This window comes from Sceloporus undulatus, chromosome 2 (assembly GCF_019175285.1).
Source record: "Sceloporus undulatus isolate JIND9_A2432 ecotype Alabama chromosome 2, SceUnd_v1.1, whole genome shotgun sequence".
In the NCBI taxonomy this organism is placed as follows: domain Eukaryota; kingdom Metazoa; phylum Chordata; class Lepidosauria; order Squamata; family Phrynosomatidae; genus Sceloporus; species Sceloporus undulatus.
The window spans coordinates 56,794,375-56,809,658 of record NC_056523.1 but is presented as its reverse complement, the minus strand read 5'-3'; the positions used below and the strand labels follow the sequence as shown (position 1 = coordinate 56,809,658).

The 15,284-nt window shown below is 42.0% G+C and overlaps 1 protein-coding gene across 2 annotated transcripts in view; it reads left to right on the top strand.

Annotated features, from left to right (window-relative positions):
• The first annotated feature begins 10,983 nt into the window (after positions 1 to 10,983).
• Positions 10,984 to 15,284, top strand: part of IP6K2 (inositol hexakisphosphate kinase 2) — a 36,427-nt gene continuing 32,126 nt past the window's right edge. Inside the window, exons 1-2 of one of the 2 annotated variants that reach the window (XM_042449851.1) lie at positions 11,010 to 11,076; positions 12,762 to 12,920. The gene's annotated coding sequence lies outside the window, so the exon portion shown is untranslated. Of the gene's footprint in view, positions 11,077 to 12,761; positions 12,921 to 15,284 lie in introns of both variants that reach the window. The other variant, XM_042449850.1, reaches the window with a different exon arrangement.

The window sequence follows — 15,284 nt, the reverse complement described above, 5'->3', positions numbered from 1 at the left end:
AGTGGTTTGGAAGAATCCATTAATTAAAGATTACTGACAAAGCTGCAAATACTCAAAACATCTTACCACAAAAAGAAAAACATGTGCCTTGGTTTTAGTATTAATTGCCAGTCACAGAGATGAAAATGACGAGGATGATTGTGATGAGGAGGAGGATGAGGAGGATGAAAGAAGAATATATTTCCCCCTACCCCAGGCAAGCTACAGCCCCCATTCAATAAAATGAAAAATGTGAGCTAAAGGTATAATTTTGTTATTACTAAAATAGCACCATTAAAATGGTATATCTGTTAAAAGCAGAACATTAAAAATAGAAGATTGCACTAATATTAAATGAAATATTAAAAGCCTGTTGAAAAATAAGAGTATTTAATAGGTGCTTAAAAGCAGATAGAAGAGTCCAGTAAAAATATACAGAGAGTCTTTACAAGATAAGCAAGTGCTATGTGACATTACTATGATGCTTTCAAGTGTTGAAAGCAATTAAAAAACTTTCAAACAACTCTGAAAAGTAGACCGGTATTATTTTCACCATATCGCAAATAAGAGGCTGCCCAAAAGTGTGGCTTGGCTAAGGCAGAGGGCCTTTGGCCCTCGAGGTGTTTTGCACTACAAACCCACAGTCCCTGGGGATTGGCTATGTTGGTGATGCTAATGGGAATTGTAGATCAAAACATCTGGAAAGACAAAATTTTTACTCTTCCCTTTTGCCTACGATCTTGAAAACACTTATTAGTGAGCAACTACCACTGAACACAGTGGAGCTTGCTTCTCAGTAAACAAGTATAGTATTGGACTGTCATTCTAGCTGGAGCAAGCTATGTCAGTTCCAGGAACAATATAATAATGATCCTCATATTTATACACAAAAGTCATATATATGTACAAGGCCATTTGGAAAAGTCACTTTCTAGACTACAGCTCCCAGAATCCCATGGAGAGTATGATCACTGGCCATACAGGCTGCGCAATACTGGGAGATGTATCCAAAAATCAACATTCCCAAGCATGGTGTGTGGTTATGTGTGCAAAAATAACTTTTTTGCTTGCTTTGCCAGCTTTTGGACCTTATTGAACACACAATTTTAAACATTCTGGGGACCGCAGGAGGACGCTCATGTGCGCGCGCATGCTGCAGAAAACGGAGTTTACCACACACTAATACGTCCTCCAAGAGGCCCTGTTCTGTCCCCCAGCATGCACCCGTTCGCGTCCAGTCCTGACGGGTGTGATTTTTGCCTGACGGTCCGTCAGCAAAAAATCACACCCGTCAGGACTGGATGCGAACGGGTGCACGCCAGGGGATGGGACAGGGCTTCTTGGAGGACGTATTCGTGTGCGGTAAACTCTGTTGTCTGCAGCACGCGTGTGCACACGAGCGTCCTCCTTCGGTCCCCAGAACGTGTGTGCGATAAGGTCCTTCCTTGAAGAGAATAATCTGGCTCCCCAGTTTCCATGTTTTTTGATGGGTGAATGCAAGCATGGCATAGTGGGTTGAGTGTTGGACTACAACTCTGGAGACCAGAGCTGGGATGTGATTCCCAGTTTGTCCATGGAACACACTGGGTGACCTTGGGCAAGTCACAAGCTCTCAGCCTCAGGGGAAAGCAATGGCAAACCTCTTCTGAGCAAATCTTGCCAAGAAAATCCTCTAATAGGGTCACTATAAGTCAGAAATGACTTGAAGGCACACAACAACAACAACAACAACAAAATGCACCTTATATTCATTGACAAGTAGGCCAGTCAGGATAAAGGGTTCAAACTGAGAACTTGGAGAGAGTACTGTATTACCGAGGTATCAGTCTACACTGTACGTCTCAGATGAAATCAAAGATGGAATTGCTAAGTAATGACAGACCCACAGATTCTGTAGCTGAAGACTGTAATGAGAGGCTGAGATCAGGCCCTGTGTGCCAGGTATGATGTTTTGGCTCACCTCTCCATCTTCATCTCTTAGCTCTCAGCACTCACCTTTTTGCCCCAGCCTACAAGGCCTGTGAGTGCTGAGATCTAAGAGACGAAGGTAGAGAGGTGAGCCAGAACATCATACCTGGTGCACATGGTCTGATCTCAGCCTCTCATTACAGTCCTCAGTTACAGCCGCCAGTAAGCTGATCATTGGTAGGCATAGGAGGTCAAAGCTTCTAAATGACCTGAGTGAGCTGGAATTGAATCCCACCCCACTATTAAGGGGGGGGGGTGGAGGAGGAGAAGGAAGCAGCAAGCACTGGAGAAACCTGATACAACTATAATAATGGGATCATTATCCTAAACCATATGGGAGCGTAAGCTGATCCCACATCTTTCAATAATGGCTTCAAAGTGCTGTACTGTTCAGTACTCGCCCTCCACTAATTGTGGAACACAAACAAAATGAGAAGGTGGAGGGCAATTACATAATTTATAGTTTTCTGAAGAAAGCTTTATAGATTGGGACTGAGGTCTTATCCAGCTCATCAGCGAATGCATGTTTTGGCTGGGCTTCAGCTTTTTGTCACTCATCCCACAACTTCAGCTTCAGAAAGTATTGGGGGCTAGTGCAGGACATTTTGCTGCCTGAGGCACAGCAGCAAATGCAACCCTCACTCCACCCTCACTCCTGCAAATTAAGAACCAAAGCAGAAGATGTCAGTTTGGCACATGAGGCAGGAAACCCCACAAGCCCCTCTCTCCATCCCTGGAAGCAAAAATACAACAGCCAATTAAAGAACAATTGGTTGGCCTTTCATAGCCACAAATATCTATTGTCTCGAATCCTTTGTGAGGCTCCATTTTTAACACCTTTGCTTGATGAAGAAGCCAGTGGAGCTTCGAAAGCTTGCAACATGTATACTATGCATTTTGGTTGGTCCAATACAGGTGTCGCTGTTTTGTGGATTTGGCATGATGCTGTACTTTGCTTACTGGCCAACACGGCTACTCCTGGAAACTTTTTCTGGATATGAAGATACGTACTGCATTTTAGCCACCACAGGGGAATCCTAAAGAGAGAGCCAATGGACCGGGACTTTACTATTTGAGGTTTCTACCTCAAACAAAGGTAAAACATTTGTTTCCTTTTAAATTGGGACTGCATTGGCATGTTTTACCTTAACAACATCTAAAGGTTTTCCTGATGCAAAAGTGTGAAGGCTTCCCAGGAAATTCAGTGTTCTCTTCCTAACAAAAGGGCTTGTGGATCTCAAAGGCAGTAGCTTTTTGTCTCACTAATGGAATTTAAAGTTTATTTCCTAGACTGAATCTTCCAGTAGCCACATACATGGCCAGAAGGAGGAGTGGCCCACCTGCATTAATACCCATCTATACCATCTGAACTGAGGACAATAACCACAACATCTTCACCAAATGGGTAACATTGTCTTTTCTTTCTTTCTTTCTTTCTTTCTTTCTTTCTTTCTTTCTCCTGTATCATTTTTAACACCTTTGCCTGATGAAGAAGCAAATGGAACGTCAAAAGCTTTCAACATGTATAATGTGTTGGTTGACCCAATTAAAAATATCACTATTTTGTGGATTTTGGATGGTACTGTACTTTCCTATGTGGCCAACATGGCTACCCCTGGATATGTTAAAAAAAGGAGTTGAAGAAAGTTGGCTTTTTCCAATATTTAATGCAGAAAACTTAATTTTATCATACTTAATAATAACTGTGGGCTTTTAAAAAAAATTCTGAATACAGTGCTCTGAGCAACTGTTATTGATGGTTAATGTATCATGCTTTATGACATCATCACCACCCCTATATAAAGTTACCAGAGGCTATCCCTAAAGCCCTGATTTTGGTCCTTAACTATCTGGGCTTGGGGAACATCTGACTTGCTGACCCTAAATATCTTGTAGAGTCTATTTTTAGATGGGATCAAAGGCCTTTTTGGAAACATGTATTTTCTCTAAACCAGAGTTTTTGGGTCTAACACTTTACAAGGTTGTTACTGGGAACTAGTTACATTTGAGTAACAAGGATGTAACAAAGTTATATTTTAAAAGCAATTTTAATGAGTAAGAGCTGAGTTACTCTACTAGTGTAAAGAATAACAGTTTCTAATTATTCCAGAAAGTTACTCTAAGGTCATGTTCACAGAAATTTTGTCAGGATGTTTTTGAGTTTTAAGCCACTATTATTTCTGAGGTTCCCCCCCCCCAAAAAAAAGTAACAAAAAGTAATGGGAAACCAATGAACAGTGTAAATGGTAACATAATGAGTTAACTTTTTGAAATCATGATAATGAATAACTTCATAAATATGAGTTACTTTATAAACACTAGACTAGAATGAGTAGTGGAATTGATTATTTTTGAAAAGTAACTTTCCAAGCTTTGCTGAATACCCTGCCAAACAGTGTGAATGGCTTTTACTCATGGAATCCTTATTCCTCCGTGTTATAAGCCATGCGTTGTGATTCAAAGTCTTCATTCTTCTTGAGATGAAACATAAAGAAAATGCTAGGTTTCATTTTTGAAATTTACAGTCATCTGCCTTGCCTTTTTTAAAAAGCCTATATGTGAAATATACATACCAGGTTGAGTTCCAAGATAATGATAGGGTTCATTTTATAAAATCATATGTTAGTTGGGCAGCTTGATTAAATAGCCAGATGGTGGCAATCCAGCAAGGTTTTTTAAAATAGGTTTTTGTTCCATGAGAGAAGATAAATGAGTGGTGAACAGAGCAAGAGGTTAAAGAGAAAAATGTACATATCTTGTGCCTGTTACAGATATATTGTCTTGGGGGAATGATAATTGTATGCTCAAAAACATGTCATAATGTTCGCGGCAGAAGTGCCACCTGAGAGAAACTGTCTGTATCCTGCACAAGAAATAAATAGCAATGACTCACTATTTATTATGCAAAAGAAAAAAAGGTGCAGAAAGACCAGGCAAATCTCACCGACTGTCAATAATCTACACCATAAATTAGCAGTCTCACAATGAGCTGTGTTTGTCTCTCACACTGCAAAACCTACCCTAAAAGAACAGAAAGATCTTAAAAGCATTGTGAACTGTGATGGATTATGAGAAAGTGACAGATGGAGAGATGGGGGAGGAGACTCAGAATACCAGAACCTTTTGTTCCAGATCAACTGATCTGTAGACAGATTCATCTGAGGACTTGGGAGAACAAGCCTCAGACTTGTCTTTTTTTTTCTTTTCTTTTTTTATTGGTAGAATGAAATTAATAAATGTTATTATAATAAATTGATAAAACAAAATATTGGTTAATTCGCCTTACAATAATATATAAAAACTTTTACATAATATCCCCCATACATATAATATATCCCTTTATATTCCATTCTTTACTATTTTATCTAAATCTAATTCATATTTCTTTTCATCATATACTTTTCATAATTCCCTCGCTCCCCCCCTTCCCCAAATGTTTGGACCTAATGTGCACAGAGGAGGGCAACCAAAATGGTAAAAGATCTGGAAATCATGCTCTGTGAAGAATGGCTTAGAGAGCTATTTAGCCTGGGGAAAATGGCTTAGAGGGATATTTAGCCTGGGGAAGAGAAGGTTAAGAGGTGACATGGGCTGCATCTGCCCTGCAGAAATAATGCAGGTTGACACTGCTTTAACTGCCATGGCTCATTGCTATTGTAGGCTCATTGGAATTGTAGGACTGGTAGTCATTGGAGTGTAGGACTGGTAGTTTTGTGAGATATTTAGCTTTCTCTGTCAGAGTGCTGTAATGCCAAAACAAATTACAAACACCAGGATCCTCTAGCATGGAGTAATGGCAGTGAAAGCAGTGTGAAACTTCATTAGTTCTACAGTGCAGATGCAGCCATTGTAGCCTTGTTTAAATATTTGAAAGGATGTCATATTGAGTATGGACCAAGCTTGTTTTCTGCTGCTCCAGATACTAGGACACAGAGCAATGGATTCAAACTAAAGGAAAAGGGATTCCAACAAAACATTAAGAAAAACTACTTGATGGTAAGAGCTGTTTGACGGTGGAACATGCTGTCTCTGAATGTGGTGCATTCTCCTTCTTTGGAGGTTTTTAAACAGAGGCTGGACAGCCATCTGTCAGGAGTGCTTTGACTGTGTGTTCCTGCATGGAAAAATAGGAGTGGACTTGATGGCCCTTCTGATAATTCTAATGCATATACTTTACAATCTCAAGGCAATACAATTGCAAATAGTTGTAGAACCATGCTCACAATTATACCACCAAGCCATTCTGAACACATGCAGTCTCATCTTATTTTGGAAGCAAAGCTGTTTCATGTTTTCATGTTTGGAGGGGAAACCACTGTGGATTTAAAATGGCTGAGTGTCAACAATATCCAAACAAAACCACTACAGCCTGTTTCATACTACACAATTATAGTGCCATGATCCTACTTTAACTGTCATGTTTGCATTCATTTGAATCATGCGGTTTATATTCAAAGATATACCCGTGTTAATCTGTAGAATCAGTACGCAGAGAGATCTTGTAGCACCTTTGTGTGGTTTATAGTCAGGGGAGGCATTAGAGCTCTCTGGCTGAGAATTTTAAACACCTGTCCCTAAACTGCAAATCCTAAGACTCCATAGGCTGTTGCCATGACAGTTAAAATAAAATCATAGTGCTATAATTGTTTAGTGTGAAAGGTCCCTGTGAAACATGTGGGAGGTCTCAGCATGCTGGGATGAACCATAAAGCATGCACTAGTATAAAATATTTCCAAACCTTCACCATCCGTGCCAGTTGCCCCAAAGGTCTCAGCATGTTCCTTGCTATCCCAAAATGCTGATACGTTTTGTCATTTGCAAAAGAAAAATTGAAAACCTGGTGTGGGATAAAAAAGCAGCTTGGCCTACTTGATCTCTTACTGTTTTAGAAAAGGGGATGGATGGCTCATTAAACAAAAGCACCATGGCGAGGAGGAGAAAAGATGACGATGCACTTCACTATTTTGTTGCAGATATGAAATGTGTCAGTCTTTTTTGCTAATAAACAAACCATCATTTCAGAATCTTGAGGTGCGTCTTTTGTGAAGTTTATTGGATGATCCCCCATTTTTGCTTTTTTTGAAGGAAATACTAGACATACCAGATTATCCTCTACTGTAGAAAAGAACTCAGACTGGTACCTTTGCTTGGCTATGTTCAAAGAAACAACTGTGCAAGCTTCCTGGAAATTCAGTTCCTTCATGAGCTGCTCTTACCCTTTCTTAATGTTTCCGAATTCAACCCATCCTATCATTTTATCCTACATTTTGCAAACGTTCACCAATAGCCTGTCTCATCCTTTTGTCATTCTTTTAAAATATCTAAATGCTCTTTGGCTTTCTAATTTTGCTCATTTCTTTCATTCTAGCTATTCCTACAGTAAAAATGTCCCTACTTCCCTTACTGTTCTCTGGACAACATTTGTCTTTTTGTTCCAATCTTTCCCCTGCAGCTCTTCTCTGAATCGTTTCCAGTTCATATGCAACCTTCTTGAACTGCAGTTTTCAGTGCTCATTGTTGCTGCCAAGCCGAGATATAATATTACTGTTTTGCTCTTGGATGTTGCTGTTAACACAGTTGAAATGTGCTAAGGCAGCATCTCTTTGTTGATCCTTGCTGTTCTATAGGAATGCTCAAACAGTTCTGAGTATTGCTGTGGAATACACATCATTCTTTATTATACATGTAATACAGGAGAAATGTCTTGCTTAGTCCTGACTTATAAGGTGTGTAATATTAGCACAAAGTGTTAGCAATTCAGGCCTAAGCAACCCTCTCATTCCAGGAATGTGATTAATTGGGAGTTATGACTATGTCACTTATCTCAAATCTCTTCATTGGTAAACACACCAGCAACTGCCATTCTCTGCAGCTGCCTTTTGTCTTTCAGAGATGGCAGGTCTATTAAGGTAGCTTCAGTAAGGGCATCCTCCTTACATTTTCATATGCAGCACTCCTGGATGAAATATGGGTTCAGCTGGAACATTTTATAGCACTCTATAAAGGACAGTCAGCTCCCCACATTTGTGGCTTTGATTATTCACAGACTTGAGTAATACGTTTTCTCTAGGAAATTATAGGTCCTCCAGCACAACTCTGCTGGAAGTTTCCCCCTTTTCTCTGTCTTCTTCTCTGTACTGTTAGTCTAGTGTCAAAGCAGTACAGTGCCTGAATATACTTTAAAAATGTATCCCTCTTGTGTTAGAGCATTCCAGTTTTATTTATTTGGGGGGGGGGGGATATCAAATTTCCAGAGAGGGAGTTTGAAAGCAAAGGTGGAGAGAAGAGAACAAAAAGGGTAGATTCTACCCTTGGCTTTCTAGAAACATTGGAGCCAGCAAGTGCCTGAGGCGATTTTAGAAGCAGTTGTGTCACAAAAACAGATCAAAACCAGACAGAAAAATAGTTCACAGCCCCACACAACAACGAATCCTGACAAATCATAAATCAAAAGCTTATTTAGTGCATTCACACAAGAAGTGGCTTGTAACTGCCAGAAACATGCCATGGGCTCAAGAAGATGGCACAGGATAATGAAATATCTAAGTGATGCAGACTTGGAAAAGGGACAAGTGACATTGCTATGTTTGAACTAAAACCAATGGAGACAACTGGATGCGTTTGCAGCACAAAGGAGAGAGTGTACAAGAATAATTTCTAACCAGTGCAGTTTGGACAAAGCTGAATGAAAACAGTAATTGTCAGGTCAAAAGCTTTTTCCTATGTGAAATGAACACCTTCCTGAAATAAACATCTTGGGTAAAAAGGATTGACTTACAGATGAGCTTATGCAAGCCATATGAAAGTCAAGGGTGTAATGGAAAATTAATTATCAATGCACCGTCTTAAGTGACAGGGATATTTTTTGTGAGATAAGAATTAAGGGTGCCATCCAGATGTCATCAACTGCCCTGAAAGATCACCAACTCGCCAGTGATTTTTTTCTTTCTTTCCAAAATCCACCTTTTAGCCAGTTAGTCATGCTTTGGAACAATGGTACTTTTGTTCTGTTGCAATAAATACCTTTACTACAGTATTACTTTTAAGGTGATATTTAAAGGGCTTTCAAAGACCTTTTTGGGTGCATCTATAGAAATAATAGTTTGATACTATTTTAACTGTCATGGCTCCCCCCCTACAGAATTCTGGGATTTGTAGTTTGGTGAGGGATCAGCACTCTTTGACAGAGAAGGCTGAAGACTTTAATCCCAGGATTACACAGGATGGAGCTACAGCACTTAAACTAGTGTCAAACTGCATTGTGTCTACAGTGTAGATGGATCCTTAGAGGCTTTCTTTATCATCAGTGCCCCCCGCTGCTCTGCTCAGGTCTTGTAGATTCAGGCCTATAGCCTCCCTAAGGAAAGTCTATCCAACTAGAGTGGGGTCTTCTTCTCTTTCTACTGCCTTCTACCTTTCCTAGCATCATTGCCTTTCCTAGTGATCCATGCCTTCTCATGATGTGGGCAAAGTATGACAGCCTCAGTTTGATCATCTTGGCTTCCAAGGAGATTTCAGGCTTGATTTGTTCTAGGACCTATTTGCTTGCCTCTTTGACTGTCCATGCTACCCTCAGCACCCTTCTCCAGCACCACATCTTGAATGAATCTTCTTCTTATCTGCTTTCTTCACTGTCCACCAAACACAGTGATGAGGAATACAATGGCTTGGACAATTCTAATTTGAGTGCTGGGCCCAGTGCTATTCAACATCTTTATCAATGGCTGGGATGAAGAAATAGAGGGCAAGCTTATCAAATTTGCAGATGACACCAAATCAGGAGGAGCAGTTAATACTCCAGAGGACAAAACCTTCAAGATTCAAGAAGACTTGAATGGATTGGAAAGCTGGGCCAAAGCTAACAAATGAATGGTTTTTTGTGGGTTTTTTGGGCTATGTGGCCATGTTCTAGAAGAGTTTCTTCCTGAAGTTTCGCCATCTAACAAATTAATTTCAACATGGAGAAATGTAAGGTACTGCACTTAGGTCAAAAAAATGAAATGCACAGATATAGGATGGGTGACACCTGGCTGAATGAAACTACATGTGAAAGGGATCTAGGAGTCCAAGTAGACCACAAGTTGAACATGAGTCAACAGTGTGATGCGGCAGCTAAAAAGGCCAATGCAATTTTAGGCTGCATCAATAGAAGTATAGTGTCTAGATCAAGGGAAGTAATAGTGCCACTGTATTCTGCTCTGGTCAGGCCCCACCTGGAATATTGTGTCCAGTTCTGGGCACCACAATTTAAAAAGGATGTTGAGAAACTGGAGCGTGTCCAGAGGAGGGCGACTAAAATGGTGAAGGGTCTGGAAACCTTGCCCTATGAGGAATGACTCAGGGAGCTGGGGATGTTTAGCCTGGAGAAAAGAAGGTTAAGAGGTGATATGATAGCCCTGTTTAAATATTTGAAAGGATGTCATATTGAGGAGGGAGCAAGCTTGTTTTCTGCTGCTCCAGAGAACAGGACCCGGAACAATGGATGCAAGCTACAGGAAAAGAGATTCCGCCTCTGCTTAAAGACCTCTACAGAAGGAGACTCCACTACACTCCGAGGAAGGAGTGTGTTCCACTGTCGTACAGCCCTTACTGTTAGGAAGTTCCTCCTAATGTTGAGTGGAATCTCTTTTCCTTTGCTCTGGGTCCTAGTCTCTGGAGCAGCAGGAAAGAAGCTTGATCAATCGTCAATATGGCATTCCTTCAAATACGTAAACAGGGCTATCATATCATCCCATGCAATGCACCAAAGGGGGGAAAGACTCCTTAAAGCGTTGCCAAACCGGGTTATGATGTCTGCAGTGTGGCTGCAGCCTTTGTATTCCCCTCCTCCCTCTAGCTGTTCCCCTCCTTTCTGCCATGGCCTCCCTCACGCGGCGCACGATGCCTCCCCGCCCGCCACGGCTCCCCTAGCAACAGCTCCTCGCTCCCTCCTCCACCAATCAGGGAAGCCTTGCTCCGTCGGAGCCAATGGCGAGGCAGGGGGCGGGGTCAGGAGGCTCGCTGCCGCTGAGTGTGTGGGGGAGGGGGAGGGGGAGGGGGAGGGAAAGGGCCGCCCAGCGCCGAGCCGCCATTTTGCCTTGCGAGAGACAAAAGAGTCGGAGGCGCTGCTGGGGAGGACTTGATTGGCAGGTAACGGTGTGGCAGCGAGGGAGGGAGGGGGGCGGGGGGCGTCTCCAAAGGCGCTCTTGGGCCCCGAGGGAGGGGCCTCCAGGTGGCCCCCAGGGTGACCAGGCGTCCTCCTTTCCCAGGACGCGTCCTCCATGCCAGCCTTCTGTCCAGGAGGGGCTCCCAAACGCCTTCCATTGTGAGCGTGACTCAGAAGCATGGAGCTTTTCCTTTGGTCATGTCCTCCATTTTTCTTAGTCGTCCTCCATTTTGAGTATGACTCAGTAGCATGGATTCACATGCCTATGAATGTAGCTTTTCCATTGGGGATGTCCTCCATTTTTCTGAAAACGCCCTCCATTTTGAGCATGTCCCAGAAGCATGGATGCACATTTCTATGAATGTATTTAGCTTTTCCTTTGGTCGTGTCCTCCATTCTTTTCTTAAGCGTCCTCCATTTCGAGCATGACCAAGAAGCATGGTTTCACGTTTCTATTAAAGTGTTTTGAGCTTTTCCTTTGGCCAGTCCTCCATTTTTCTTTAGTGTCCTCCCTTTTGAGCATAACTGAGAAGAATGGATTCACATTTCTATTGAAAAGGCGTTGAGCTTATCTTTTGGTCATGTCCTCATGTTTTTCTTGAACATGCCTCAGAAGCATGGATTCGCATTTCTATTGAGTGTTTTGAGCCTTTTTATTTGGTCGTGTCCTCCTCCATGTTTTTCTTGACTGTCCTCCTTTTCAAGCATGACTAAGAAGCATGATTATACATGTCTGTTGCAGTGTTTTGAGCCTGCTCCTGTCCTCCATTTTCCTGGAGCGTCCTCCCTTTTGAGCATGGCCAAGAGTGTATATCTCTATGGAGCTTTTCCTTTCTCTGGGAGGTCCTGGCTTTCGGGGTGCCTGGTTGACCTCTCTTGGGGTGCTAGGACCCCCTCTGGTTCCTCTCCCTGGCCTGGGAAGGAAAGCCTTCGCTTCCAGCGGTGGAGAGGAGGACATCATGGCTCCTTCCTCACGAGCAGCTTCTACCTTGGGCTTATGAGGCAGCCCTCCCTAGAAGGCCCCAAAAGCCCCCTCTTCCCATTATACACTTTAAAGTGTATTCTATATCAGAGATGCCAGCCACAGATGCTGGAGAAACCTCAGGAAGAAACTCTTCTAGAACATGGCCACATAGCCCATAAAACCCACAAAACACTATGGATGCCGGCCATGAAAGCCTTAGACTTCACAAAGGTATCATTGCTTGGATGTTATTGGCTGAACAGCACTGTGCTTTGACATTGGAAGGTGCAATGGCTGCAGCCGCACTGCAGAAATGATCCAGTTTGACACCTCTTAACTGTCACGGCTCCATCCTGTGGAATCCTGGGAACTGTAGTTTCTTGTGACAGGAGGCTAAATGTCTTGCAAAACTACAGTTCCCAGAATTCCCTAACATTGAGCCATGGCAGTTAAAAGTGGTGCCAGGCTGGATCATTTCTGCAGTACAGATGCAAGCCCTTCAGTTCCAATTTTGGGGGGAAAGCAGGATATAACTATAATAACGATCAGGGTGATGATAATAATACTTTTCCAAGGCGTGAAGGAGGGGAGGGTTTCTCAAGGAAGGACTGTTCCCATCCTCCTAGGAAACATCACACCTTTCTCCCCGTCCTAAGAACACTCTTGGGATCTGTGTGAGTCTGTAACCTCCTTTGTTCCTTTCAGGATAACAGGACTTGTGACTCTTTTGGGTAACAGGACTTGAGAGATCAAGTCTCAGACTTGTCTCACTGTAACAAGTGGAGAAGACAAAATGTCTGGCCTCAAGGTGCCCAGAGGAGGGTGACCAAAATGGTAAAAGATCTGGAAGTCATGCCTTGTGAGGTGAGGCTTAGGAAACGGTATGTTTAGCTTGGAGAAGAGAAGGTTAAGAGATGATATGGGCTGCATCTGCACTGCAGAAATAATGCAGTTTGACACCACTTTAGCCACCATAACACAATGCTATGGAATTGTCGGATTTGTAGTTTTGTGGGCTAGTTATCTTTCTCTGTCAGATTGCTCTGGTGCCACAATAAAGTGCACAGTAGTCCCAGGAGTCCATAGCATTGTGTCATGGCAGTTACAGTGGTTTCAAACTGCATTTATTCTACAATGCAGCAGCAAACCTTGTCTGTATATGCTCTTTTTGTTTGTGTCCTGCCCCCAGTCAGAATCGCTTTGGATTTTAAATAGCTGAGAGCATTGTTCGTTCTCTCTGTCCAGTCTGGCTGTGATTAGAAAACCCAGGGTTTAGGCCTAGCATGTCACAAAATGGGGAGATAATTAAAACTTCTCTCTCTCTCTCTCTGTTCTGTTTATTGTGATAGGAAATACATGACTCATTGTTATTTGGCAATTTTGCAACAGCACTGGTTAGCTTTTCAAACCCTTGTGTGTCATACTTTCTCCTTCCCCTTCCCCCATCTATGTTTACTGAGATTTATATCACAAATTCTGGAACATCTTGAACTATGTGATACACCATTCCTTAATGAGTTGCATCTCTAAATAGCTAATTTCTATCTGGCAAAGTACCTTGATCACCATGAAAAAGTACTTTTGCTCACTCTCTAGAACACCATCCACCATATATTAAGGGTCTGGTAAAAGGGTGTATGTGCGAAATTCTAAGAATTCACACAATTCTTAAAACACACTGTAGCTAGCATCCAGTGAAATAATATTTATTAAACTCTATGGAGTTGCAGTTGAACACTTCCTTGTGTGTTACTGACTTGATGCACAAACTGTTGGTAGCAGCAGGACTAGGATCTTGATTCTTTTTAACTATAATACTTATCAGCTGTATTTTCAGAGCAAGTTGTTTAAAGCTGCGTGCAACGTATGATATAAGTACAATAAAATGAAGAGTAATAAAACATGTACTCACCACAAAATGAGAGCACTGGCTGCACTGAAAGTTAGTCAAAAGCCTTTGGTAAATAAAGCTTGTAACAAGAAAGCCAAAAGCAAACAGTGAAATGACCTGACAGAAGCCTGCAGGAGATTCTGGAATGTTGGTAAAAATTCTTCTGATTTTCTATCACTTAGTGAACTCTTTTCCCCACCAATTTTAATTTCAAAGACACTATATTTTACAGTATGTTCTTACAGAATTGTGATGGCTGCCAAATCTGAAGGAACAAGATGTCAACACCTTTTCACCTGATGTGATAGATAAAAGTATCCCTGATGACTATTGCAACAGATTCTATGGGAATACTGTAAGTCTCTAATTTGCAGTGAGCAGGGATGAGTGATTGCCATCAAAAATGAGTCCCTGCTCCCTCAGTCTCTAGGATACTGGATTACATTGTTTTGTGGGTTTACAGGGCTTTTTAGGAATCTTCCACTGGTACCTTCTATGACAAGGTGTACCATAAAAACACAGTACAGAAAACATTATGGGGTAGCAGTGTTGGCCATTTAACAAATACAAACAAAAATCCATTATTGACACCTATATTGACAAACCAAAATGCACAATATACTTGTTGCAAGCTTTCAAAGTTCTATGGGTTTCTTCATCAGGCAAGATGTTACAAACCAAACAGGAGGGGAAGAAACCCCAATTGGATATACTAGTCAGAGGCCTGCATGTTTCAGTTCTTAGTTAAGATGTTATGATGGGGAGGATCTCTTTTGCAGGCAGACTCCTCCTCCTTCTGGCCAAGTACATTGTATATTCCGGTTGGCCAATAAAGGTATCACTGATGGATATTCATAAAAACACAGGTTGGTCTGAACCAGGGGTAGGCAACCTTTTTGAGCCGGGGGCCGGGTTGCTGTCCCTCTGACAACTGGGGGGCCGAAGCCAAAAAATAAATAATTAAATAATTTTTTAAAAAATTGAAATAAATAAATAAACCGGGACAAATGTAGGACAAAATTTTCAAATGGAAGGCACTTTTTTAAAAAAATGGAGGACACACAAAAAAATTTGCTGATTTTTAAAAAAATGTTAATATAAATGCATGTTTTGGAGGCTTCTATAGACAATTGCCCTCCTTGCCCGCCTCCTCCTGATAGGCCAAAGGCCCCACGCCCTCACGCAAGAGGCCAAAGGCTCCGGCGGCAATCGGCGGCAGGACCGGGTGGGGGCCGGTCCCAAGGCCTTGCCGGGCCGCATCCGGCCCGCGGGCCGCAGGTTGCCTACCCTTGGTCTGAACTATAGATTTATTTAAAAATTAAATAGGCATGCATTGC